Raw genomic sequence first — 27,769 nt, 5'->3', positions numbered from 1 at the left:
GTGAATGAGTTCTGCTCAGGTTTCAGTGGGTTGTTATGGTCTGGTTCTTAAAATCGTTAAGGAGATGCTCCTGAATTAAGGTGCAAACAGGACCATATGCCAAAGTCAATTGTCTGGATTTGATGTAACAGCAAATGTGAGGAAGAGAGAGAGAGAAATAGAGAAGGGAGTTGGGGAGGGGGGGAGAAAGAGAGTGACAGATTAAATAGAAAGTAGAAAGTATCACCATTGCATGGATCTCACTGGCATAGCATGAAATCCTCTTCTGGTCTTCTCTGTGGTGAGGTGTCACAAAACATGAGACTCCAATGGATTCATGCAGATTTGGGCAAGGTGGGACTGCCCAGGTTCCTGCCTGGGGTGGGGCAAGTTGGACTGTCTCTTGCTACTTTCAGATAAGATAAAATCTCTAGCACCAGTATATCCTTTTGAGCCTGCTGTGAATTGGGTTGTGCATTTTCACATCTGTTGTGTTCCTTTGCATGCCATGCAGTCACCTGGTGCAAGGCCTCAGGAATGGCTCTGGGGGCACTCTGGAGGTCTTTGATGGGTTCTGACACCCCGTCAGCTGCCCCTGATGGGAATGTCTCCTGGATGTGGCCTTCTGGGGCTGGGGGGTTTTAGAGCTGAGCCAGTTTGTCTGAGGGAGGATGGGTGTCCACTGCCCCTTACCAGAGGTTGTGCCACACCCCCAAAATTTCCTCCTCCCCCCTATGTTGATGGGAGGTTTGTGTGCAAAGCTGGCCTCAGCAGATGAGTCTGTAGCTATGACTTCCCCAGCCTGAAGGCAGAGAGAGCTGATTTTCAGGACAGCTGCTGGGTTTGACTTGGTTGTGGATACATTTTTCTCAATTAGCCTTGTTTAGTTCTCCCCAGACCTGAGCTAATGGGACAATAGTGTCACCTTAATCTTGTCTCAAGTTCCCTTAGGTGGCTTAACTCACAGTCCCAATTTCCAGTCAGGAGGCATTTTCAGGGAGGGCTGGGCTTCAGTGGTGGCAGCTTCTTTATTCAATTTTGTCAGAATGGGCAAAAAGTCCTTCCTAACAATATTTAAACCATTAGCCATAACATTCCAGTCTCTCCCAAGTCCTGTGAAGAGCAGCTGAGAGAGCTGGGGTGGTTTAGCCTAAAGAAGAGGAGGCCCACTCTGGCTATTTTTAAGTAATATTTAAGCTACAGCTTTGTCTGTTCCAACTATTATTAATATTCAGCTTTTGAGCTCCAGGTTTCAGTACAATCCATCTTTGAATTGCACAGGGAAGCCATATAGTTCAAATAAAGTCCAACTAGAGGCCTAACAATACTAGCTACTTATGCCAAACAAGCACTCAGCTACTTTCAAATCATATCAAATTGTTTAGCACCAGTATATGCCTTGAAACTGCCATGGATGGGGTTGTGGATTTTCAGAGTTCCATTGTTGCTCCTTCCAGTTTTGTTGAGGCACTGTCTCCCTCTGTGACATCATCCCTTGGAGATGGCGTCTGGATTGCCCAAGAAGACACCACCACCTCGTCTTTTGCTGAGGGAAAGGCTGAAGCCAAACACTGTGAGTGGCCACTGGGGCTGTGTTAAGGCTGGCACCTGCCCTGGTGTCCCTGCTCTCCCTGGCCCTGTTGTCCAGCAGCGCTGTGAAGCTGCAGAGCCCCTCCCCAGCCCTCTGGGCCGTGCTCCTGTTGCTGGGGGCTGTCCTGGTGCAGCAGGGAACACTGTGGGATGCTTCAGTTGTGTCTTGCCTGGCTGTGCCAGTGGAACCAAGTGAAACCAATGTACAGCTGAAGCCCTGAGCAGGTGTTCTGTCCCTTTCCCTTTGCCACAGGAATTCCTTCTGTCAGGCTGGGCACTCACCTGTGCTGCTCTGACCATCCTGCCCTTGGCTACCCAGGCATGTGGGGGAGGGAAAGCTCAAATTCTGCCCAAAGCCTTGAGAGCCACAGCTGGTCCCAGCTGGAAGAGCTTCCAAAGCAGCTGTTCTCTCCCAGCTGCTGTGTGGGCACAGATCCAGCCCTGCAGGCAGCACTGGAGCCAGGGCCACAAAGGTCCCTTGCTGTCTGGAGCTCCCTTGGCTGAAGATGCCCCAGTGCTGAGGCTCTGTCAAGGAGATCCCTCTGTTTTCTCCTGTGGAGGGCTCTGTCAGCCCAGACGGAGAAAGCAATTTAACAGGGAGAACCAAAACCTGGACACATTCCTGTGCACCTCCCTCTTGGTACAGCTTTGTTTTCTTGCATCTGTTGGACTCAGCCAGCAGCGATATCTCCTTGCTGTGAGTTCTGAGTGTTGTGCAGGGATGGAGTTCAGGCAGTTCTGAGAGCTCCTGCCCATTTTCTGGAAAGGTCACTGCCTCAATCCAAGGAAATGTAAGAGGAAACAAATGCCCAAAGAGCAGAAATCCCCAACCATGTCCCATCCAATCCCAGAGAAGCCAAAGGGACAGAGCCATGTGGCTGGAGTGTGTGTATTGCACTCTGTATTATTAATTTACTGATGCTAAGGATTTCAGCAGGAAACTTCCAGGGCTCCCAGGACTGTCCTTGTGGCTGTGATCACAAGTTATTCACCAGTGCCACTTGTTCAAAAAAAGCCTTTCTGAACAAGCACATCTCTGAGGCTCTAGCTGGTGTATTTTTGCCTTTCAGCTGCTTCTCTCAAAGTTCCAGAGGGAGAAGATTCCCAGCAGGAAGAAGGAGGCCAGTACTGGGGGGAGTATTCTGCCCAGAATTGGCCCATTTCCAGACAGGAGTGAGACTCATCCAAAGGTAGCCTTTTCCTGCTCTTTTTCTTTCTGTTGAACATGAAGTTTGAAGGGGGTGTGTGCTTGTGACAGGCTTGCCTCCAGCAAAGCACCTCAGTGTCCAGGTGCTGTTGTCATTGCAAACTGCTGGGAGGGGTGGACTGGGAGTCCTGGTGTGCACTAAGCAACACAAATAACCTCTGCTGGAGCTGCTGGGCTGTGCTGGAGTGTAGCTGCCATTGCTAATGGGGGAAGGCTGGGGACACAAAGGCAGAACATTGTCATTTGCCATTCTCCTGCTGAGAGAGCCTCCTCTAGCTTTGGTGTGGTCACTATCAAATGCTTGGGGTCACAGGATTCTCTCCAGAGTGGCAGCGTTGGCCTTTGAAGGCCAAGGATGTGCAGGAATTACTTCAGATTTAGCAAAACAAATTGCATTCCTGCTTTGGGCTGGAACAATGTGTTGGACCCTGACGAGGTGTTAGATATTGCAGGCTGCCAGATGTGCAGGGGACTGGCCTTGGGCAGAGGGGAATGGATGTGCTTTATCAGGATCAGTGCCTACTAAGAGGTGTGTTTAAAGCTGCTTTTCTGGCAGGACTGGCTCAGTAGAAAGCACAGTCCAAGGGGGCAGGTGACCGAGGTGGGCTGTTGAGCAGGAAATTGGCAGCAGGAGACATGGAACAAAGTGGTTAAGGATTGCCCTGGAGAGGGGCATTGGGAACACCTCAGGGAAGGGCACAACTAAGGGACAGTGTGCTGCAGCCATTCCCTTCAGCAGAATGTGTCTGCTGTGAAGTCCCACAGGAGACCTGCTTTTGACCTCCTCTGGTCCTGTGCTCTTCTTCTGATTGGTCTAAGTTCTGGAGCATAAAAGATATTTGCAGTTGTGTGGGCCTGGGTTTCCCTGTCTCGGAGTAAAGGACATCCCAGAATTGTTTCCCATGGAGTCTCCTGTAAATCCATGGGTTTTACTTACTCCATGAGTGCTCAGTCAGTGCCCCAGAGCTCTGTGACCACATGGGCACAGGGCTGTGCTTAAGGGAAGTGCTGCCTGGCATTGTGGAGAAAGAAACCTGGAGAAATAGATGCCCAAAGAGCAGCTTGGCCTGAGCCTGCTCTGTGTGGCCCAGCAGCTCTGGATCACTCAGAGCAGAGGTGGGTGAGCCACTGTTTGCCCAGTGTGGGCTCGCCCAGAGTCTGTACTTCCCTGGGGATCAGTGGAAGATTCTCCTTCATGAACCTTCCTCCCAGCAGCTGAAGCTCTCCCTGCTCTCTCTCGCCTCTCCAGCTGCCGTCAGCTGCCCCGAAACAGAGCTGGTTTGGGGTTTCCCCACCAGAGTTGATATTTCAGAACTTCGTCGCTCGGGAGGTCTCTGAGATGGAGCTGTCTCTCATTAATAAGGACAAGGTAAGTGCTGGCAGCTGGAGCTTTAACACTGTGCTGGAAGAGGAGAGTGCTGTCATTCCCTGAGTGTACAGCCAAGCAAGTTCTCTGCTGCAGCACATGCAGAAGAAAACGTCTCAGCACCTTGTTCTGCAAGATGCTGGAAATCTTCCTGTGCTGGGAATTGTCCCCTGATTTTGGCCATGCATTGATGGTGTCTATCCCAAAGGAGTTTCCTTCTCTTGCAAGCTCTGCACTGACAGGAATGTTGAGGGCTGTACAGTTCTTTCCTGCTCTCATGCTGTGCCTTGAGTCTATCCCAAACTCTGTGTCTCCTTGATTAATCTTGGCTCCTGGTAGGAATCTCTGCCTCTCTCAGCCAGTTTGGCTCCCTTTGTGCAGCTCCCAGTCAAAGCACAGGGGCTGAGTCTCCTCCACTTTGTGTTGGAATCACTTCTCATCAATGGCATTGGCACTGCAGGAAACGTGTTCTGAAAGAGCCCTGCAGTCAGGCTGATGGAGCAGAAGCAGTGAGAGGCCTTTGGGTGCCACTTCAGGCTCCTGCTCAGCTTCATCCAGCTCTGCTCAGCTTTTCCAAAAGCAACACGGTGCTCTGCCTTTGGAGAACCAGAGCGCATCCAAAGCCATGTGCTCCTGGAGGTTTCCAGCTTCACTGGAAGAAATTTGGATTGTTTTTCAGTTTTCCAAGAGAGCTGAGAGGGGAAAAAGTTGTAAAATGTCAGCAGTTGTGTTCTAGTGTGAAGAGGAAAACTTGAGACCATTGGAATTTCAGTCAGGGAAAGATTTTCTCAAGGGGGGCCTGTGCCAAGAGTGGGCTGGTGGGAGGAGACAGGAGGGAGTCCAAATCATCTGGTTTAGACTTTTGGAGAGCATTTTGGTGCTCAGGGGTTGATGCTCTCAGTGTGCCAGAAAATGCATGTTTGCTGTGTCTGTGAATGCCAGAGGGCAGAACCTGGCCTGCTGGCTGCAGGCAGGAATGCCCAGCAGCCCAGCCTGCCTGCACAGGCAGCAAGAAGGCCTGGAGAGCCAAGACTGGCTTTTCATCCTGGAACCACACTGTCAGTCAGTGCTGGTCATGTTTCTCCAGGCAGAAAATGCCTTTGAAGCCCATAGTCAATAGGCACAGCCTGTCTGTGTTTCTGTCACTTTTGGCAAGCTGATTGCTCTCATGGTTTTATGATTCTTCCTTGCTGCTTTACTGCCCATTGCAATTCTCTCTGCCATCTCCTTGTTTTAGGGGTTGTCTTGCTGTGTTCCTTCCTTCTTTTGCTTTTCAGGTTTGCTTTTCTTCCCAGTAAGGCCACAGGGCTTGGTCTCCTCTCTTGCTGCTCTGCCTGCCTGACTGTATCCCCACAATGTCCCTACCCAAAGCTAATCTGCTAGAAGGGAATTTCTTCCTTCCCCCAGGACAATGTGCTGGTTTGCTTTCAGGGAGGACATTCCCCCTCTGGAACATGACAACTGCATGGCTGTGTGCAGGCAGAAGCCAGCAGGTTTTTTGGCCTTGTTGAATATGCAGATGACTTGGTTCAGGTGCTCTGTCTCCATCCTGCTGGTGCTGACCTGCTCAGCCCTTCCTTGCCAGCAGGCACTGCCCTACTGGCCCTGGCCAAAATGCTGGAGGCAGACAGAAGGGATTCCAGTTCACCCTTGTGAAGGATGTGCCTGTGCCTGCAGAGCTGAAAGTACTTTGGGAAGGGGCCAAGGAGGGATGCCAGCAGGGCACGGACAGGTCTCCTCTGGTCCTGTTGGCACAAGTGGCACAATGATCATTTGGTGTCTTTGCTGCAGATTCCTTGGCTGGTGAAGGTATCCATGGAGAGCTGCCCTTATTTCCAGCTGGCGTGCCCCAGGGATGTGTACCATGTGGTGCCAGCAGGCGCCTCTGCCCCTGTGCGCATCCGCTTCAGCCCCGCCGAGAACAAGGTGAGAGTGGAGGAGCCAAAGCACAGAATGATCTGCACAGCCATTGTTTTCCCTGCACTCTGGCTCCAGCCCATTGCATGCTGTGAGCTTGGCTCCAGGCCGTGGGCAGGCAGCCTGCAGCCAGTCACACCTTGGCCCCTGCTGGCAGGCACTGCAGCCAGGCCTGACAGGCTCTGCTTCCCCTCCCTGCACACCCCTGAGCATTGCCAAGGGAAGATGCCCAGGGAACAGGATGGAAATGACAGAGGGCTGTTGATAGATGTTGGGCCATCTCTAGGTCCAGGGGAAGGGGTTTCATTATGATGGAAAACACCAGAGGAACCAAGAGGTCAGAGAGCTTTCTTCCTTGCTGACTGGCACCAGCTTCCCTGCCTGCCCCTGGGCTGGAGCAAAGACGGTGCTTTTTCTCCCCCTCTGCTCTCCAGCCTTGCAGCTGTTCTGTCCCAGAGCACAAGTGAGCATGGTCCAGCTGCAGGGCCAGGGCAGAGGATGTGCTGTGCCCGTGAGCCTGGCCTGGCACAGGCACACTGGGCTCTGGGTGCCCTTGGTCAGCAGGAGGTTGCTGAGCTGCAGGGGACTGGGACACCTGCCTGAAGGAGCTCGTGCAGGGCAGGTACAAGCTGCAGGCAGAGCTGTGAGCCCAGGGCTTGTGGCAGTGACACTGCTGGGGCTCTGTCTTCATGCCTGTCCCTGTGCTTGCTCTGTCAGCTGGCACCCATCCCGTGCCAAAGGTGCTTTTGTGGGGAGGTTTGAACAGCAGTGATGGGGCCCTGGCAAGTCTGATCTCAGTGCTGGGATCTGGAGGGTTCATGTTCTGATCTGGAGGCTTTGTTCATAGGGAAGGGTTTAGGACATGGCATGGAAGGGAGGAAACCTTGCAGGGAAACAAAGAGAGGCCCTTTCCAACAGCATCCTGCTGTCTCTTGGCACTGTTCTTCTCCTGGCTTGGTTGGAGAGGAGTTCTGAGCCAACTGATGTTTCTACAGCAGGCCAGAGGTGCAGGATCTCTTTGGCTGCAGCTGTTTTCTCATCTTCCTTTTGCTGCTTAGAGTCAGTTGAACACTTTGTCCTAGTCTCAGACAGTGGGAATATAGCACCCTAGAGGAATGTCCTGTGTTCCCAAGCTCCATGTTCCTTAGAAGGGACTTAGGAATTCTTTAACAATCATTTAAATTTAGAGTAAAATTATGGTGGCCTAGGGTATGGGTATGACCCAAGTGACACAAGAGCTGAATGCCACAGAGATAGGTTTTGCCAAAGTGCCCCAGTGCCTTTAAAATGTGACATATTAGTAGAACTCAGTGCTCATTTTAGGGTGCAATAGGTAAATTGATGCCCTTGGAGGGTTATAGTAATGGTTTTTCTTCTGCCATGGGGATGGCACTAAATGCCCTGTGCTGAGGCAGTTTCTTTTCCTGCAGGATTATTGCCACCAGCTGGTCTGCATGACATCAAGGGAAAGGATCGTTGTGCCCATCCGGGCCATTGGTGCCCGAGCTGTCCTGGACTTCCCTGCCCAGCTGGACTCCTCCAAGTGTGCAGTCCAGGGCAGCACCCAGAAGACTCTGCTGGTGCACAGTGTCGGTACCCGGGCAGCTCGTTGCCAGCTGAGCACCCAGAGGTGAGGCAGCTCATCTGTCCTTGTGCAAAACACCTTTGGGTGACAGCAGAGTTGGGAAAGAGCAGCAAAAGGAGCCAGAGCATTGCAGCTGCTGCCCTGCAGCCTGGCTGGAAGGGAGCAGGATGGATGGCATCTGCTCTTGCTTTCAGTGGCCTTGGAGCTTTCTCTGTCCCAGATTTGCTGGAGGCTGCTGGAACATGTTGGTAGCTGGCTTGCACCCTCCTGAGCACAAGCAGCTTCTGAAATGCTTCCTCAGCACTGTCAGCCAAATAGACCCATTCCCTGAGAGGCCACAGGCACGTGGCTTTCCAGTGGTCCTGGAGGGGACCTCTGGCAATCATCTGAGCAAACACACTGCTCAAAGTAAGAGCAGTGTCTGGGGATTGCAAGGTGCCATTGGGAGATCTGGACCTGGCTTTAGATGCCATACAAGGAAACAAACATATCAATGGACCTAGCTAAAAAGCAGAAGAAAACAACCTATGAAAACCCCCTCCATCCCTTATCTTTTCTGCCTGTCAGGTGCAGTAGTGATTCATTGAGAGGATGGATCTAACAGGATGAGAAGTGTCTTAAGGAGCAGCTCACAATGAACAGAGAAAAGGCCAAAACTGAGCTTGCCAGCCCCATCTCTTGGCAGTGGTTTTCATTTGGTTATTACAGTGTCAGGGATGTCTCCTGCAGAGCTCTTCTATCTGTGGGCTCAGGGAACAGCTTAGTGCTGTTGGCTGAAATTCAGAGGAGTTAAGTTTAGCTGTAGAGCTTGTGTCCTTGGGTCTTGGGGAGCCAGGTGTGTGTGAGAGATGACTGCTACAGCAGGAAGAGAGGAATCTGGTGGGTACAGCCCAGGGTGGGATGTAGCAGGTGAAGGGGCTGAATTGCAGTCATTTTTTCGGCCTGAAACTGAGTCCTGGACTTGGCTGGATCCTCTTCTCCTGATAATTTGAAAAGAAGAAGACACCTTCTTTCTCAGGCAATCCCTGAAGTCACCCCCAGGAATGTTCTTCCCATCCTGCCATCTGAGGGCAGGAGCATGTAACATAGGGCAGGAGTGGGAAGGGAATGGAATGGAAGGGAGTGCTGAAGCCTGGCCAGGGATTCCCCTAACTGGCAACTTCTCTGTTCTGATGAAATTTCTGGCAAAAGACTAAGGGAAGATTCCTGTGCCTTGCCCCCAGCAGGCACTGATCCCCCGAGCCCCAGCAGAGAGCTGCAGCAGGACTGGCATCAGCCCCGGGGCAGATGCAGGAGCACGTGCACTGCTCTGGCTCTGGGGCTGCTGGGGCCTTGTCTTTCCTCCCCTCCCTCCAAAGTCTCACGTCCAGCCCATAAACATTGCTGGCCCAAGGCTTCTCCACCAGCCAGCAGTGATGTTCTCCCCAGTGGCAATGGGAACAGCTCAGCCCATCATTGCAGCCAGAGGTCCTTCATGGGCAGAACCTGAAGCAAGTTCATCAGCTGTCACTGCTGACATGAGCAAAGCTCAGCTTGCCAGATGTTCTCTTTGTTTTTGTGTTTGATGCATTCATCACCAATGTCCCCAGAAGACACTTTGAAGTGACAGATTGACCAGCAGCAAAGCACCAAGGCCAGGAACTTTTGTTTGCTCACTGGGGCTGTAGGAAAACACAAAGCCCAGCAGCTGCTGGGCAGAAGCACTTTTCCCCTGGGCTGTCCCTGAACACCAAAGCACAGAGTCTTGTGTTTGTCAGGCAAGAGCTCTTTACCTGGTGACCAATCCTGATTGCTCCTGTTGAATCCAAAGTGTGCACAAACACAGCTGCATCATTATTTCCAACACATTGCACAGAGTTTCTCTGCTGGGCCAAGCAAGCAGTTACCAGCCTGCATGACGACCCAGAGTCCCAGACTGCATTGCTGGTAAATACACAGGCAGTGGGATGGATCAGCCTTGGGCAGCAGCTGCTCTGGGCTGTCCCAGCTGAACCCCCAGCAAGGCCCCCAGGGCTTTGGAGATGGGCCAGCCTGGCTGATTCTGCAGCAGCAGCAGTGTTTGTAAAAACTTGTGTTAATAATCCATGCTGGGTGGGCAGCAGCAGCCTCAGCTCACCTCTGCCAGCCCTGCTGGGGGGGACAAGCTGTGCTCCCAGCTGCTGTGCACAGAGTGCTCTGGTGCCTCCTTGGCACAGCCAGGAAAGGGCTGAGGTGGGAGTCAGGGAACTGCAGCAGGAACTGTCCCAAGGACTTGGGCATCCTCCCGTGGGCTGGGGCCATGGCAAGAGATAATCCTGGCCCAGCACAGGGGGGAAGGGCTGATCACAGGGGAAGCAGAGCTCAGTCCTCAGCACCACAGCAGCGTGAGGCCTTGTCCCTGCCAGCCTGAGCCATGTGCTGCTGGGATAATGTAGTGGGAGCAGGAGAGCTGATGCTGGCTGCTCTGCAGCTTTGGAGCTGGGCTGCTGCTGTTGGCAGGCACTGGCTCAAGGCAGTAAAGAAATGAAAGCAATCTGCACTGGATTACACCAATAAGATAAAGGAGATGGATAAAAAAGAGCAAGGAAGTTCTTACTTAGCAAGAGAAAAGTGGTGAGTAGGTGTGCCCATAGTGGAGAAACAATGCTGCTGGCTTTGTTTTTGGAGGAAAAGTGCTGCTTTTGTATTTTGGAAATCAAGAGGGAACCTTTCACCATCAAAGAATTGATTCTCCTCTGTCCCTCCCCCAAAGTGGTCAGGGGTGTTTCTGCATAAGCAGCTTTTTCCTCGGGCAAGGGCAGGTGTCTCTTGTTGAGATGTGCAGAGCAGAGCCAGGGGCAGTCCTGTGAACACAACACAAGGCCCAGGTCACTGCTCCTTGAGTTTGAACCAAAAGGCAGAGTGGGCATTGATTGGCAGCAACCATGAAATCAGCTGGTGAGTGTTGTGCAGCTTCAAGTGCTGATTTCAGTGGATGTTGGTGACTTTTGGAGTCTGTCTGCTGAGTTCAAGGACAGCTGAGGTGCTGTGCTGGATTCAGGACACCCTGGTTTGGTTGCTGAAGCTGTTGCTCTTGGCTGTGCCAGCTGGTGCACTGCTGACAAGCTGGTCCTTTCCTCTGGGATCCATCTGTCCCCTGGCTAGAACTGTTGCTGCTCCTTTCAGAGGATGTTTGGGAATGGCCTGGATTCATGTCTCAGAATTCTGTCCGTAATGATTGTGTGGGTCAAACTCTGCTGAGAAAGCTCCTCCATGGGAACAGCAGTTCCAGCTAAGAAGGAGCAAAGCAGGGAACCTGTGGCTGGAAGGGCTGCTTACAGAAGTGTGTGGGGACATCTTTATGTCCATCCCCTTGCAGATGGGGAAACTGAGGCATGGAGCCATGTCTGGGTGTGTGTTCAGGGTCCTTCATGGGACCACCAACAACCTGGGGGCTTCTCCTGCCTGCCCTGTGCCCAGAGCCCATCAGTGGCTGTTGGCTGCTGGCCACTTGGCTTTAGCTGCCTCCTGTGCACGGGGCCCTGTGCTGAGCACATGGGGCTGTGTTGGTTGGAAACCCAGGGTGCCCTGAGCCCAGGTTTTGTGCCCCTGAGCCAGGACAGCCAGACCTTTGCAATTCCTTTAACCGAGCCATTTCCTCCTCTGTCCTCGCCCTCCAGGGGCAGCGTCAGTGCACTGAGTTTACACTTCGACCTCCCTGAGCTCGACTTCGGGGACATCTCCTTTGGTGAGTGTTCCCTGGGCTGGGACACAGCCTCAGGGATCTGTGCCTTCCAACAGAACAGCATCCCTCACTCACGCTCTGCCCCAGCAGCCTCTCCAGGCTGTGAACTGCAGGGCTGCTGCTGCTGCTGCCTCAGGTGGCATTTTGCCATTGGGAGATCCAATAAGAGCAAGGAATAGAAAGTCAGTATTTTCTGGGGTCTCTGTGCTGCTTTAAAAGGGAGATGTCTGCCAAGGAAAGTGGGAATCTTCCTGCAATGGAAAGATGAGCCCATCCCTCCAAATTATTCTACCTTTGAAATGACAGGGCTCCCAGGCAAAACTATGGGAAAAGGAATAACAGTTCTTTCCCAGACTCGATCAGGAGAGCACAGACAGGGAGGCAAGAGCAGACGTTTCCCACTGCCAAAGGGCAGGGGGATGTCGGCAGTGCGGAGCAGCAGCAGGCAGGAGCAGGGCAGGCAGGCAGGGTCGATGGCAGCGCTGAGCTGCAGCCAGGGCAGTCCCGGGGCCAAGCACACAACCTCCCGCAGCAGCAGCGGCCGAGCTTCGATCCCCGAGCGGGAGGAAGGGAAGCTCCGCTCCCTGCCCGAGCTCAGCTCCGACTGCACAGCCGCCCCCAGTATCACGCCCGAAATCCCAAAATACCCCGAAGGGAAAAGCCCAGCCCCAGGGCCAAAACACCCCAAAACCCCTCTGCCCCTTCCCAGACCAAGGGCAACATTCACTGCCAAGCCTAAACCCAGAACAATGAAGTTCCTGAACTTTGGAAGGAAACTCATTGCCTTTCCTGAGCTGCTTCTTCCCCGGCCTGCATCGGCATGGAGGCACTTGTCAAGTTGCCTTTTGAAGAAATGGAACAAGCAAGGCAACAGATGGAAATATGGTTCTGAACCAGGAGATTGATCCTGCTGAATCCAATTTCATTCCTAAGGTCTCTTCAGCTGAAGGCAGCTGTTGTATCTTTGCTTCTTTGTAACTGTTGACTGTTGTCTGCATGTGCTGAGCTCAGTCTCATTTGAGGTTTTGACATCTGGGTTTGTCCTTTTTGTGCCTGTCCTGCCTCCCTGCTGGAGTCACTGCTGGAGCTGGCAGTGGTCACTTGGATGGGCCCAGAGAAGCTCTGGGCTGCACCTGCAGTTGTTTTTTCTCCCCATCTGTGTTCCAAGGACTGTTGGTGAGCTGGCCTGGGGAGAAGTCTCCTCCCCACAGAGCTGGCCAGCCCAGCCAGGTGTGCCCTGCAGAGCAGGTTGTGGCTGCTCTGCGGGCTCTGCAGGACATCCCCACCACGAGTGGCTGTATCTCTGGCTTTCCAGGATGGAAAGCAAATCTCAGAGCTAAAGTGGGCTAAACCCTTGCAGGCAGCAATCCCAGTGAGCAGCATGGCTGTGATGTCCCTGTTTGTTGGGTGAGGTGGGGCCTGATTCCTAATTGCTAATCTCAAAGCAATGCTTGGGTGTGCCTCCAGCTGAGTGGGCTCTGAGCTGTCCCGTGCTCAGTCTGTTTGGCCCAAATCAAGAGATGCCTCAAGGATGCTGCAGAGAGAAGCTGCATTAGGGTGCTTTGCACCACGTTCTAGTTCCTGATTCCATCCTCACTTTCTTTTGCTGTAGCTTCTTCTCAATGACGACTCACTGTTTATATGTCTTGAAAACAGTGGGAGTGTTGGCAGGCTTCCCAGGGAATTTGACAGCTTGAATTCTCAGAGTAATTGCTGGGTCTGGGTGCACACCCATCACTTAGACATAAGTGGTGCTGATTTGGGGCAGGTGAGGGGGCTCCTCCCCATCCCAAAGAGAGAAGCTTGCAGTGTTGAGCAGGGCTAGGAGTGGGCATTTTCAAGGCTGCAGTCTGGACTCTGTGTCAAAGGGAACTAAGTGACGATTAATTCCTCACGCAGCTTCTCGGTGGGCTGTAGTTCAGATAATAAAGAGCTGAACTCCAATCCCACTTTGATCCCGCCAGGATATTCACCCCAGGATCATGCCATCATGGGTGCCTGACTGGATATTTGTGTCCTTTGCCAGGCTTTCCCTACACCCAGCGCTGTCGCCTCACCAACAGCTCCGCGGTGCCGCTGACGTTCCAGCTCCGCATGTCGGACGATGGCACGCAGCCGGCTGTTGACAGCGTGGATCAGATCCGCAGGCACAGCGACCCAGCCTGGAGGAAGGGAATCCATTTCTATGTGGAGCCCAGGGAGTTCACCATGAATCCCAGCCGAGGGACCATCCTCCCCCAGGGACACCAGGACATTGAGGTACAGCCAGAGTCCAGCCACAGACGCTGCAGCACCAGGGCTGAAGCTGCACTGGAGGGTGGGAGGGCTTTAGCTCTGGTGCCAGCTTTGAGCATGGTGGGAGGGAGAGATCTGCACTGCTGGGAGGCCTCTGCTAGCTGGCTTACTCAGGATGTTCCTCCAGGAGCACTGTTTGGTTTCCAAAATCATCTGCTGAGGTCACATACCTTATGGTCAAGGCCTGAAGCCATTCTTGTGTTTTTGAGAGCGATTGATTTGATTGCAAGTGGGCAGAGCAAGGATGATGGCAGAAGGTGGCTGTTAGAGAGATGTCATTGTATAAAGCAGTTAGCTTTTCCTCTTGGTCTCATTTCCCCTCTCCTGGGGAGCAGAACGATTTGTGTTCACTGCAGGAAGCTCCAGGGGGGACAAAAAGCTCTGCAGCCATGAAGTGCCCAGCGCCTGCTGGGCCACACTTTGCCCTCAGCTTGCTGCTGTAAAGCTGAACTCATTGTGTTCAAGTCAGATTCCCTCTGCATGGATGTCATTGTAGTCAGATGAGAAATTGGCCCCTTAATTTGAATGCAGTGTTGCAAAGAGCTTTAGTCTAATGTCTGAATGTAGCTGACCTATGCCCTGAGAGAAAGGTGTGTTTAACAAATCTGGTATTGCCAGAAGGCTTTTGTTCCTCTGAGACTGTGCTCTGCACATGGAGCTGCAGAAGAATGAAGGCCAAATCCTCCTCAAGAACTGGAGGATATCACACGTGGGTAATGAGCTTTTGTAAGGAAGAATTTCCTGTTCTTCTCTTCCACCAGGTGACCCTGTGTTCCAACACGGTGATGGAGTTCCGCCGGAGGATGCTGGTGGACGTGGAGGGCATTGGCAAGGGAGTGGCAACACTGATCATCACAGCCAGGTACCAGCCCTTGCCTGGCCTCCCCCAGGCACTGCCTTGCACAGGCTTTGCTGGCTGCAGCTGCCAAGGAGAAGTGCTGCTTAATGGCCTCATGTTGTGCCAGCTGGACATGAGAACAGCAGGGCTTGGACAGCAGCCTGTGGTGAAAAGCAGCCCTGCTCACAGCCCAGCACGGTCCTGGGCCCTCTTCTAAAGGGACCAGGAATGGTATCATTTCTTGGCCTGGGTTTTGGTGCTTGAGGTGGAACAAATTTGCCGAGGGCCTCCTCTCCTTCTTGCTGCAAGAGGTGGAGTTGTGCTGGTTGTGACCAGCGTGCATTGGTTTGGGCCATAGCAAGCAGCCTGCTGAGAGTCAGGCTCTGCTTCTGTTCATGAGGGCACCTGGCAGGGGGGAAGTGGCTCCCAGTAAGAGTGGCGAGGGCGAGGTCTTAGGAGGGGAAAGCAGCCCTGGATGTGGCAGCTCAGCTCCAGTTTTTCTTCTTCCCTCTTCTTCCCATTTGGAGCTATAATGTTCTCAGAGTTGAGACCAAAAGTCGTTGTTGCTGCAGCAGAATTCCATCCTGCTGTGCTGCTGTGGGTGCCAGTTGAATGCCCAGAGGGATGCAGCTCCCTGGTGCTGTTCCCTGTCCCAGGCAAAGCCATCCAGTCAGTGCCTGGGCTGCCATTCTGTAAAGCAGGTGGAGCTGGGGCCAGTCAGTGCCTGGAGCTGTGGAGGGAAGGAGGGAGGGAGCTGTAGGGCCTGGGAGGGGGTGATCAGCCACTCTGGAGGGCAGCTGGTGTCTCGTGCCCTCCAGGGCTGGGGCAAAGAGCTGAGTTCTCAGGCAGGGCAACAGCACCATGGCAGAGAAGGGAGTCATTTTTCCTGAGACACTGGAGCTGTGTGTTCCTTGAGCCTTAGTGAGCCCTGATCCTTGTTGGGAAGGCTCCCCCAGAGCTTGTGGATCACTGGGACTGTGACAGGAGTCCTTGCAAGGCTTCTTGGGCAAAGGAGGGGCTGAGGCAGCTGTGGCACAAAGTGCTCTGCCTGGGGCACTTGGCAGCCTCTGGGTGCTGCCTCTCAAGGTTTGCCCCTCCTTGACAGGACCTGTTTGAGTGGGAAGAGGCAGAAGGCAATTTATCCCTGTAGGGCTGTTAAATGTCCATTTGACAGTGACCAATGTGTTCTGCTCCATTGCACAATCTCTGGGGGTAAACGTTCTCCATTCTCTCAGTATCTCTGATTCCCCTGGGTCATCTCTTTGCCCAGATGTCTCGTGCCTGAGCTCCAAGTGTCCCCCTATGTGCTCCAGTACGATGAGTGCCACCTGAAGGTGCCCTATGAGAAGAAGCTCGTCATCAGGAATCCCAGCCACCTTCCTGGCTGCTACGGGCTTATTCCCCAGGTTTGGCAACACATCCACCTCCTCCTGTCAAATATTATTGAGGAGATTATTAGGGGAAAAAAGGGTTTGGGTAAGACTTTGTGGCTTTCTATTCAGTCTTAAAGATCTGCTGAGAACAGGATCCTACCCGAATGTAAACTTGAGGAGGCAGTGTAAGCTGCTGAGGGAACAGTTGATGTTCTGGTCTTCAGGGTGTTTTCTTGTGGGAGATCTTAGAGGGTTGTGAAAAGCTGCTGCATCCAGAGACAGCAATGCCTGTGCTGGCAGCCTCCTTGCAGGATCCCCTGAGAGTGCTAAGCATTCAATTCTTGCATCTTGTTTGTGCCTTTTACCTTTGTCCTGGAGAGTTTTAAACGTGTGTGTAAGTTGCTGTTGCGGTGGATGTTACGGAGTCTAAAGTTTCTTCAGAGGTGCCTCTGAAGCTGCATTTCATTCTGTCCCTTCCAGAAACGCAAGGAGGACTCTGCTGTGTTCTACTGCAGCCCCCAGCCCTGTGGGATTGTCCAGCCCCAGAGCACAGCAGAGATCCCAGTTGTGGTGGAGGTGCAGGCGCTGGGCGAGCATCGCACCAACGTTCTCATCGGCGTGTTCGGGGATGAGAGAAACCCCCTGGTGAGGGCAAGGGGAGCTGTGTGCCTGTGGGCAACTGCTCCTGGCAGGGGCACAGGGACAGGGATTCTTCTGGGGAAAACAGGCACAGGCTGCTGTGGAGAAGGACAGGAGGGATGGGTGGCACAAACAGCTCGTGCCTTAGAGGTGGGAATCTCAGTGTCTGACACAGAATGGAGTTTGGCTTAGCTGGGATCCAGGGTCATTTTAGTTCATTGTTCTTTAAAATGCTGTTCACTTTGGAAACATCTGGTTTTAAATGCCATCTCTCTGAGCACAAAAGAGGAGGTCAGAAGACTTCTGGGAACCTTGAGCTTTCTGTAAAAGAAAGGAAAGCTGGCATTTGAAGAGTGGATGCAAAGATTGAAACTTATCTTAAGACATATGGAAATGGTGATGCCGAATTCCCTGGATGGCAGCAAACATCTGAACCTGGGCCATTGTGGCACTGCCTGTAAATCAGTGAACAGGAAGGACAGGCAATGCAGGCTGTGCCAGGGAACCTGAAGTTTGACAAAACAGTTGCTTTCAACTCTCAGGCTGCTTCCCTTAAAGAGGAGGGTTTCTCCCCACCAGAAGAACCAGTTGTTTAACTGTCAGCCTGGTCTTAACTAGAGATTTCTTGCAAATCTTTTACCTTTGGGCCAATAATTTGTGCTTTGAAAGGTTCTCTTACATTAATCCTTTTCAATTTGGAGGTGAACATGTATATTTCTTTTTCCCCAAAAGCCCAGCATTTCAGCTGGAGAGTGCTAGGTGTCCCTAAAGAAATTACTTGAGCAGGGTTGAGCTGTTGAAGGTTTTTTAGGTTTCCCTGTTGTGGTTTGGTTTGGGTTTTTTTAAATCTTTCTTGCTTGCTTCCTGGCACAGAGAGCACAATTACGGAGCTCAGGACGGCTGGCAGAAACCTCCCTAAGCCCAAGGGTGACAGAGCTTGGCAGGATCCCAGCACCACAGCCTGTGTATGTATGGATGGGGAATGTGACCTGAGTCACCTGGGAGTGTTGGAAAATGTCAAGCAAGCCCCCAGCAGTGTCAGGGGATCATTCCTGATAAATCCCTGGTGGAGCTGCAGAGTTTCTGGCCTTGGGCACTGGGGGGGCTGTGCTGGCTGGGCACTGGCTGGGTCTGCCCCTGGGTGCCTCAGATCTCACCTTTTTGCTTGCCTTCTCTGTCTTTTCCTCTCCCACTGTGCTTTTGGCATCCCCACAAGGTGTTCATGCCTGTCCTCTGCAGTTGCTCAGTGCAAGCAGTTGCAGCTGCTGCAGCAGCTCAGTGTCATCCCTGGGCTGCCTTTAGAGCAGAGCTGCTCCAGCCTGGATTGGGAAGGGCTGGATCAAACCATTTCTCAGTTCAAGGTGCCAGCACCCAGCCAGGGGCTGCATCCTGACCAGGAGCTGCTGGTGCAGGTGTCCCTCCCTCCCACTGCAGGTCCCTGTTCATAGTTCTCTTATTTTCCAGAGATGAGCTTCACCCACCTAAGTTCAAGCCCCAACCACCAAACGGGGAGAGAACCGGCTTGGACTCCTCAGCATCTCGATGGCGGCACTTCAGGATCAGGAAGGAGGAGCCAGTCACAGCCCTGAGAGAAGTGCAGGATCTTGCCCACTCTTCAGGAGCAGAGGTAGATTTTCTTGTCCACCCAGTGCTTGTGTTGCCTCCCCAGCCTGCCAGCACCAAGTCATGCTCGTGCTGACCTCCCTTTTTGCTGCCCTGCTGTCCTGTGCCCTGGCAGTGGGCTGGGCAGCAGGGCCAGTGGCTGGACATGGGGTGAGTGGGAGGGAGAAAGAGGAGAGTTTTCCTTGGAGAAGCTGACTCAGATCCTACAGGCCTGTGCTGAGTCTGGGATGTTTTGCCTTGTTTCCTTCCCAATGTAAGATGAGGCTTTTGTCTGCACCATCATGCTCAGAGCTCCAGCTTCCTTCCCAGAGCAAGCTGGGATGAGTCCTGATCTCCATGGAGCCTCTTCCCAAGCCAGCCAGACTCCCTGTGTGCAGGGCTCTGCTTTCACCCCAGAGCTGCTGTTGCACTGCTGGCCCTGAAGCTCTCTTACAAAGGGAGACTTTGCAGAGTGGCTGTCTCTTCCTCCCAGCACAGAAAATGGCTTGTTTTTCAGGTGCCAGCACAAACTCCTGAAAACCCTCCCCTCCCACGGGGCTTGGAGGGATTCAGGTGCTCCCTGGACGTAGTGCACACTCCCCTGGAAGGCAAGAGGGAATCTGTCTCACTTGCCCATTGTCAGTGTGGCCAGCAGGGCTGGAGCTCCCAGTGCCACTGGGGGCCCTCAGCATTGGCCACAGAGGGGCCTCCCCTCCCTCCAGGCCCAGCACAAAGTGCTGCTGAAGCAGCTGCTTGTTGGAGAGGCCGTGCAGGACACGTTGTGGGGCTGCCCAAGGACGCTGTGCAGCACCTGTGGAGGGCACTGCTCCCCCTGGAACTCCTCAGGTGGTCCATAGGAAATTTTTGCAGGAGCTTTTGCTGTAGCACCTTGAGAAAGCAGCATTTAAATCAGAGAGAGAGGGGAAGAGCCTCAGGAGTCAGATGAGCTGGGCTGGACTCCTTCCCTCAGCTCCAAGAGCTCTCACTCTGAGTCTCCTCCTTCTCTAAAAGCAGGAAGTTTTTAAACTTTTTCAAGGCAAGTTGTGCATCAGAGAGAATTTCTGCTGCCAGGAGACATCCCAGTTCCCTTTCATGTAATGTACTAATTAATGCTTTGACCCATGAACATGGGAGAAGATTTTCCCCATGGTCCCTGCCCTGGTCAGTGGCACGGATGCAGGATGAGGTGAGGGTGATGCTGGCAGTGTTTGGGGAATAGGCCCCTCCAGGTCCAGCTGCACTTTGCTCCAAGATGCTCTTCTGCATCCATTTCCATGCTCAACACCTCAATCTCTCCTGTCTTCCATCCAGGCTTTCAGTATCCTGCCACTCTCAGGTGTGCTGCAGCCAGGACAGAGCCAGCAGGTCTCCTCCACCTTCTCTGGTCCCCTCAGCAGCACCTCCAATGTCACGGAGCTGTGCCACGTGGAGGGAAGCCCCACCTGTGAGGTGCTGGTGACTGGGGAGGCCTCAGGTGTCAGCTCCTCCCTGAGCCCCCGGGAGATCAGCTGTGGCTCTCAGGCACCTCTCAGGGAGAGGTGAGTGAGCCTTGCATGGGTTACTGCTCTGCCATGGGTTCTTGTCCCTGCAGGGCTTCCCTGCTCCAAGGACTCTGAGCTCAGAGGTGCTGCATAGCAAAGGCCAGAAGCAACACAGGGATGGCCACTCTGAGCTCCCTGGCTCCCAAGAGAGGAAGGACCTTCTTCTGTGGAGACAGAACATCTTCTTCTCTATTGGAGTGCTGAGCCCTCCTGGCTTAGCTGCTGCCTGCAGGGAGCTGGGCTCTGGGTTTGCCTTGGCACTGCCTCTGGAGGTGTCTTGAAGTCCATGGTGTTGAGTGGCATCTTCTTCATCATCTCCCTTCTTCACCAAAGCAGTGGCATTGTGGGATGGGCAGGCATGGGGCACAGACCAAACCTTGCTTTGGGTTCTGCTCCTGCCCCAGATGAAGTCCTTGCAATGCTGATCTGCCAGGTTCTCCTTGTGGTGGGACAGCACCCAGAAAAGCTCATGTCCTTGAGGCTCCCCTTCAGCTGCAGCAGTAGGCAAGCACAGGAGAAGCTCAGCTCCAGCAAGGCAGCCCAGCTCAGGACACACAGGCCAAGTGTGGAGCTGGGAGTGGAGGCTGCTCAAAGCAAGCCTGTGCATCAGGACTTCTTCAGGCCAGGCTGAAGTTGGTTTCATGGGGAGGAGATGGATGAGGCTGCTTCCAATGGTTTCCACGGCAGCCAGCCCTGGTTTGCTTGGTCACAGCTGGGTTCCAGCAGGAAATCTGGCTGCCAAGAGCCTGTCTGGCAGGAGAGGAGTTCCTGCAGCCTTTGCTTTCTGACTGACAGGATTGTTCTCATTAAGGAGCAGGCTAGGAGTCCTTAAAACCGAAGATCAGGGACAGAGACTCTCTAACTAATTAAAGTCAGACAGTGGTGTGTTTATTAACACCGGCGGGCGGCACCAGAGCCGTCCCTAAAAGGCGTGACCGCGCTGCCCAAGGTTCTCTGCCCTCTCTTTATTTCCCAAGATCTTACATACAATACATCTGCACAGCCCCAGCCCCTCCCATCCCTGCTCTGTATTCAAATGAGGTCATTGGTCCTTCACACCTGTGCAATTCTTCTCTTGAATTGGGTCCGTGGTCTGAAATTGGGTCTATGGTCTTAAGGGATGAAGTCAGGAATGTCTTCATCAGGTCTCTGTGACCCTCTGGCACCATCCAAGGTCCCCTGATTAGTGATTGATTGACATCAAGCCCAGGTGCTAACCATTGTTCTTCTACTGGTTTCAATTTGTTCTTCTAACAGTTCACTTACTCCACTTCCCTTCTAGAAAGAAGCTCCTAATGGTAAACAATAGAACAATCAGCTCCAGCTTAAGCATCTCATAATCATTAACCTATGGTCTGCCTATCTGCCTTACATCCTGATCCATGGGAATTGCTTCTAACCCTCAGCTGAAATCTTAACCCTTTAAAATCATGCTTCAGCTGTGCCCAGGGAGAAGGGGCTGAATGAGCTGAGTCAGAATGGTAGGAGAGAGAAGCAGATGTGAGCAATCTGTGCTCTGCTCTAACCTGGGAAGCCCAGAGACAAAGGGCATTTTCAGCACCAGCACAGAGAGCTGGTGGATCAGCCTTTGGCACTGGGCTGGAGGGCTCTGGCTGAGCCTTAAGAGGGAGCTTGCACAGTCAAGAGCTGATGATGGCAAAGCTCAGGTTTGGCTGGTCCTGGAGGTCCCCTTCCAGCAACGCCCTCACTTGGGATGTTCCCAACCTCTGTGGGTTGAGGAGAATTCATGGAAATGGCCTCAGAGTCAAGGAAGGAAGTGCAGGGCCAGCCAGGACTGGTGAGCCCAAGTTTCTGGTGGGACTCTCAGCCATGTTTTCTGTTTTGTCTGCAGAAGGGAGCTGAAGCAGCCAGCTCAAAAGCTTCAGGAGGAGGCAGAAGCGTTAGAGGAGGAAGAGAGGCTAAAGAAGGAAAAGAAGGGAGTCTCTGTGGGGGAGCAAGCTATAAAACCAGAGAAGGGGAAAAGCAAACTACCAGAGAAGAACAAAACCAAAATCCCAAAAAAGGAAACAAAATCCCCAGAGAAGAAAGAAAAGAAAGCCACAGAGAAGAAAGAAACCAACGCTCCAGAGAAGGAGGTCACCAAAGAAGCAGAGAGGAAGAAAACCAAAATCCCTGGGAACGAAAGCAAAGCACCAGAAAAGAAGGAGCCAAAACCCCAACAAAGGGGGAAGCAAAAGCCCAAAAGAAGGGCGGGAAGTGAAATCCCCAAGGACCCAGCAGAGCTGGAGAAGAACTCCTTTTTCTTTATTCTCTCAACTTATTTTACATAGTTTGAAAGACCTCATGTGCAAGTTTAGTTAGTGAACAAATTTCTTAGCAGTTTTTCTATTATTGGTTAATAAAATAGATTGCAGTTGTTCATCAAATCTCTCTATTGTATTGTTTTTCTGTTCTCTTCACTGATTCTCATGGCACAAATCCCTTGTTGATGCAGGTGCATTTGTTTCTCACCCTCAGAATAGATTGTTCACAAAGTCTCATTCTCAAAATCGCTTCACATGGGAACTTGTAACTGCTTAGCTGCACTCAGAGGAGATGACAGGCCAGCTGTTAATAGAGCAGAGCAAGGCCTGATTTCATAGGGCCTTTCTTTTATCATTATTCTACCTGTCTATGGCATCTCCCCCTTTTTGTTCATTTAAAAAAGGCTCCTATATTCTGATGTTGAAACTGCTCACTCTTGTGAGGGTATTATCTCATCAAGGTTATCACTGGTTATCTATTAGATATGGGATAAGGTAGATAGAAGAGCAATTACAATCAACAAAACTTACCCAATTCTATCAAGTCATTGCCACAGGGTTTTGCAGCATGAGAAAACAGATGAATAATGTCCAATGTCTCTTGGGGAAATGGAAAGAAATGACCATTGTTTCCAATTAGTTGAGACGTGTGAGAAAGTCCATTAGCTGGAAATGTTGATCTTTGCCATCCCTGAATGTCCTCCTGGGAGCTGGAACAGGGAATAACTGGAGAAGGTCAGTAGGAGCACTGTACCATGAGGGTGCCATGAGGCTTTTGTTGGCAAAGTGCCTCTGTCAGTTTCCAGACCCAGCCATGTCTTGGCAGTCCTCCTCCTGCTCCTGCTCTGGCCACAGAGGCTGCAAGGTGATGAGGTTATTTCTCTTTGCCCTGGGGCCTCATTTTTTCAGAGCTGATCAGTGTCTGATGGAATGAACAGGTGACAGCTTTGAGCTGCTGATGATAAAACACAGGCACATCTTCTCCTGAAGGTAATGAATCAATTGGGCTTCACTGTGGTGCACTCAGTTGGGATTTAGATGTGGTGATCTTTTTTCCAAATTTCTCATGTAAATATTGCATCATTCAGAATGATTAGTTGTCCAAATTTCTCATGTCCATATTGAATTATTTGAACATTCTTAAGGTGTTCATTCCTCTTCTTTTTTGTTTTTTAAGAATGAGATGCATGTCTTTTGTTATGAGTATGAAGCAACATCACAGTAAAATAATACATGCAGTGGACAAGAAACTTACAGCAATTAGGAATAATTTGGATACAACAATCAAGAATATTTCAAATAGCAGACAAAACTAACAACATGGGTGGAATTATGTAAATAGCAATCTCTGATATAATGTACCATCATCCCAGAGTCTGCAAACAGCTGACAAACCTCCATTCAGGGGGGACTTGGATCATTATTTCCAGACAATAATTCCCAAGCTCCCTTTAAAAATAGTTCAACAGTCATGTCTAGAGGGTCAGATTGCCAAGTGCAAGCCACTCAAATCTAGTTTTGATGCAGAAAACATCTGGCTCTGATGGCAAATTCCCATCCAGGCAGAGCTGAGGCCTGGCCACCACCCAAGCTCTAAGTGGGAGAGAATTCCCTAAAGGTAATTTAAAACAAGGCTCTTGAGAATGGCACTTAGGAGTGAAGGTCTGGGGGTGACAGACTACTGAACCATCCAATAGCTGTCTCCTCCAAAATTCCCCCAGCACAGAGATGCTTTAAACCCAGCAAACTGTTGGAGTGGTTCTGTAATAATAATTGGGGCTGCATCTGATTCCTTAGAGGAGATGTCACAACGCCATCAGTTTAGAGGAGGCTTCCCACAGAGCTGAGAGATCATTTCTTGGAACTCTGAAAAATCCTTTAAAATGCTGAGACAGCCCTGGGTCAAACCATGGAGGATTTTGGTGGGATTTGGGGCAGATTGTTTGCTGTGTGTCCAGAGTGACTTTGGGCAGATTTGGGGCCTGCTTGGGGCAGGTTTGGGGCAGGTTTGTTGCTGATGTTGGGGTTTTTCTCCCGTTTGCCCAGCTGTGGGCAAAGCCCCGAAGCACATCCTGTTCCTGCCCCAGCTCCTGAGGAGCCCAAGGAGCTGATGCTCTCCATGCTCTGCCCCCAGGGAGATCTGGGGCAATCCCGGCATCCTGGGGATTCCAGGGATTCCGGGCAGCCTTTGGGCATTGGGGGATTTGGGGGCTTGGGGGGTGAGAGGGGTGAGGGGGCCTTGGGGCTGGATTGTTTGGGGAAAGTGTCGGGATTTGGGGGGAATGTCTGGATTTTTAGGGGGAATTTCTGGATATTTGGGGGAAAATACCGAGATTTTAGGAAGGAAATTTCAGGACTTTTTAAGGAATGGTTTTGCATTTTTTTGGCTGTGAAATTCTGGATTTGTTGAAATGTTTCTGGTTGGGTACTAGGGTTGGTTTTTCATTTTTTGGGGAGGAATGTTTCTGGATTTTCTGTGGGAAGTTCCTCATTTTTTGGGAATGTTCCAGGAGTTTTTGGGGAAACATTTCTGATTTCTTTGGGGAACATTTCTGAATTTTTGGGGGATTGTTTCAGGATTTTTTGAGGGCATTTCTGAATTTGGGAGAAACATTCCCAGCTGTCTGGGGAACATTCCCAGCTGTCTGGGGAACATTCCCAGGTGTCTGGGGCTCTCCTGGCCCCGTTCCCATCCCAGGTTCCCGGGGTTCCAGGAGCTGCCCCGGTGCCCGGGCGCCGCGACATCGCCTGGGTGCAGTTGGACACCGAGGTGCAGGCGGGCGCCGCCCGCGAGGCCCTGCAGGGCTCCAGCATCACCCAGAGCAGCGCCAGGAAGATCTCCTTTGCCAAAAAGGGACCCAGAACACCCCAAACCCCACCTAAACACCCCCAAACCTAAAAATAACAGGCCTGAAATACCCCAAAATTAAAAAGAAACGTCTCAAACCCACCCCTAAATACCCAAAATCTGCCCCAGAACCCCCAGATCCCTCCAAACCACCCCAAAATCCCATACAAATGCCCTGAAATCCCTCCAAACCTCCCAAATATCATTCAAAACTGCCCCTGAATACCCTAAAACTCCCCCAAAACACCTCAAATGCCTTCAAGCTGCCCCAAAATCCCATAGAAAGACCCTAAAGTCTCTCCAGACCACCCCAAAATCCCATAGAAATCCAATTAAATCCCTCAAAACCACCCCAAAATCCCATAAAAGTGCTCTCAAATCCAATAGAAACACCCCAAAATCCCTCAAATTCATCCCAAAACACCCTAAATCCCATAAAACTTCTCCCACATCCCATAGAACTGCCACTAAATCTCATAGAAATACTCCAGAATCCCAGAAAACTGCCCCAAAAATGGTCCTGACCCTGCACCAAACCCCCCCCACACCCCTACTCCCCCAGGTATGTTCAGCTTAGCCAAAAACCTCCTTTTTTTATCCCAAATCCTCTTTTATTCCCCCCAAATCCTCCTTTTTTCAACCCCAAAATTTATTTTCATCCCAAATCTCATTTTTTTACCCCAAATCCTTCTTTTCCCACCCCAAATTTCCTTTTCCCACCACAAGTTCTCCTTTTTCCACCCCAAATCCTTTCTGTGTCCCCAAATCCCTATTCCCATCCCAAAATCTTCCTTTTACACCTCAATTTCCCACCCCAAATCCCGTTTTTCCACCCCAAATCCTTCATTGTGCATCCCAAATGTCCTTTCCCACTCCAAACCCCCTTTCCCCACCCCAAATCTCCTTTTTAACCCCAAATACCCTTTCCTCATCATAATCCTCTTTCCCCATCCCAAATCTCATTTTTTCAACTGCAAATCCCCTTTTCCCACCCAAAATCTTTCTCCATCCTGAATCCCCCAGTTCTGACCCCAATCCTCCTTTTTCCACCCCACCCTAAATCCCCTTTTTTTACCCCAAAATCCCCTTTTCCCGCCTAAATCCCCTTTTCCCACCCCAAATCCTTCTTTGTACATCCCAATTCCTTTTCCTTTCACCCCAAACCCACTTTTCCCACTCCAGATCCCTTTTTCCCACCCCAAATGCTCCTTCTTTCACCCCAACACCTCCTTTTTCCATCCTAAATCCTTCTTTTTCCTCCCCAAATCTCCTCACTCCAAATCCTTCTCCTTTCACTCCAAATCCACTTCTGCCACCCCAGATCCCCACCCCAAATCCCCTTTCCCCACCCCCAGGGGTTTTGGGGTTCCTGAGGGTTTTTTGGGGTTTTTCCCAGCATTGTACCCAGGGTCTCTCTGCAGACATTGCACCTGGAGCTGCCCCAAATAAACCCCAGATAACCCCAAATTTTGGGGATGGGGGGGGGTGTGATACTAAAATTTGGGGTTTGGGGGAGTTTGACCCCAGAATCAGGGATTTGGGTGTGTTTGACACGGCAGGGTTTGGGGTCAGGGGGTTTTGGGTTTTGACCCCAAACTTTGGGGACTGGGAGGGTTTGATCCTAAAATTTGGGGTTTGGGGGGGGTTGACACCTCAGGTGAGGAATTTTTGACCACAGACTTTGGGAATTGGGGATGTTTGACACAACAGAGTTTTGGGATTTGGGGTTTTTTGTCCCCAGGATTTGGGGATCAGGGGATTTGACCCCCAAACTTTGGGATCAAGGCAGTTGGACATCCCAGATGTTTCAAACCCCAGGATTTGGGGTCAGGGGGTTTTGACCCCAAAGTTTAGGAGCTAGGGGGGTTGAACCCAATATTTGGGGAGATTTAACCCCAAAGTTGGGGGGGATTGGGGGTTTGACCCCAGGATTTGGGGGAATTTGACTCCAAAGTTGAGGGGATCAGGGGGGTTTGACACCCCAGGGTTTGGGATCGGGGGACTTTGACCCCAAAGTTTGAGGATTGGGGGGTTTGACCCCAAACTCTGAGGATGAGGAGGGTTGGATACCCCAGATATTTCAAACCCCGGGAGTTGGGGATTGGGGGCTTTAACCCCAAACTTTGGGGGTTGGGGCTGTTTGACACCTCAGGATTTTGGATTTGGGGGTTTTTGACCCCAGACTTTGGGAACGGGGGGTGTTGGACACCCCAAATGTTTCAAACCCCAGGATTTGGGGTCAGGGGGATTTAACCCCAACGTTTGGGAACTGGGGAGTGTTTGATACCCCAAGATCTGGGATTTGGGGGTTTGATCCTAAAAATTGGGGTTCGGGCTGGGGGGGATCTGTGGACTGGGGGAATGCTGGGACAGGGGAGGAGAGGGGAGGGAAAGGTGGAGTGGGACAAACTGGGCCAGAAAATCAAACTCTGCAGTCAGACAGGGCAGGGATTTGTTTGTCCACTGCTGGGAGCAAGGGGGATCTCTCTGGCAAAAACCCACTCGATCTCCTTTAGCCTTCAGTTCCATTTTAAAAGTCCCAATTACAACACCTCATTAGCATACTCACATTTGCATAAAGCTGTGTCACGGTTTTACAGCCGTGTGTGGCTTCAGCGCCTGCGTCAGCTCCTCCTGTGGTGCTCGTCAGTCTTCTGGTGGTCTTTTGATGAAGGCTTCTGTAGTCCTCCTCACGTTGGAACTTTTTCCCTCGATCATCAGCCCATGCCTGGTGCTCCTTGTTCTTCAGTCTAACCTGGTTTTAGTTGATTTTGCCCTTTGCAAGTTCTGTTAAAACTTGCTCTCCTGCTCTTGGTGTGTTTGTTGTGTCCCTTGCTCTGCTCTCTGGCTTTCTCTGCTGTCTCGCTGGCTTTGCCTGCACATCTCGCTCCAGTGCTGCTCGTGGTGAACCTTTCCTTGCACAGCCCTGAGGATTCCCCCCAGCCCGGGCTCCCAGCAGCTCCACGCCCGGCCAGGAGGAGCAGCAGGGCCGGGGCTGACAGGGCGTCCCCCCAGATGTGGC

At 51.8% G+C, this 27,769-nt stretch overlaps 1 pseudogene; it reads right to left on the bottom strand.

Moving 5' to 3' along the window:
* Positions 1 to 27,769, bottom strand: part of LOC132334711 (zinc finger protein 850-like) — a 209,251-nt pseudogene that overhangs the window by 6,529 nt on the left and 174,953 nt on the right.

The sequence above is a fragment of the Haemorhous mexicanus genome, chromosome 16, assembly GCF_027477595.1.
Source record: "Haemorhous mexicanus isolate bHaeMex1 chromosome 16, bHaeMex1.pri, whole genome shotgun sequence".
Lineage (NCBI taxonomy): Eukaryota > Metazoa > Chordata > Aves > Passeriformes > Fringillidae > Haemorhous > Haemorhous mexicanus.
Note: the sequence above shows the minus strand (reverse complement) of the source record. Positions and strands in the feature narration are given on the sequence as shown.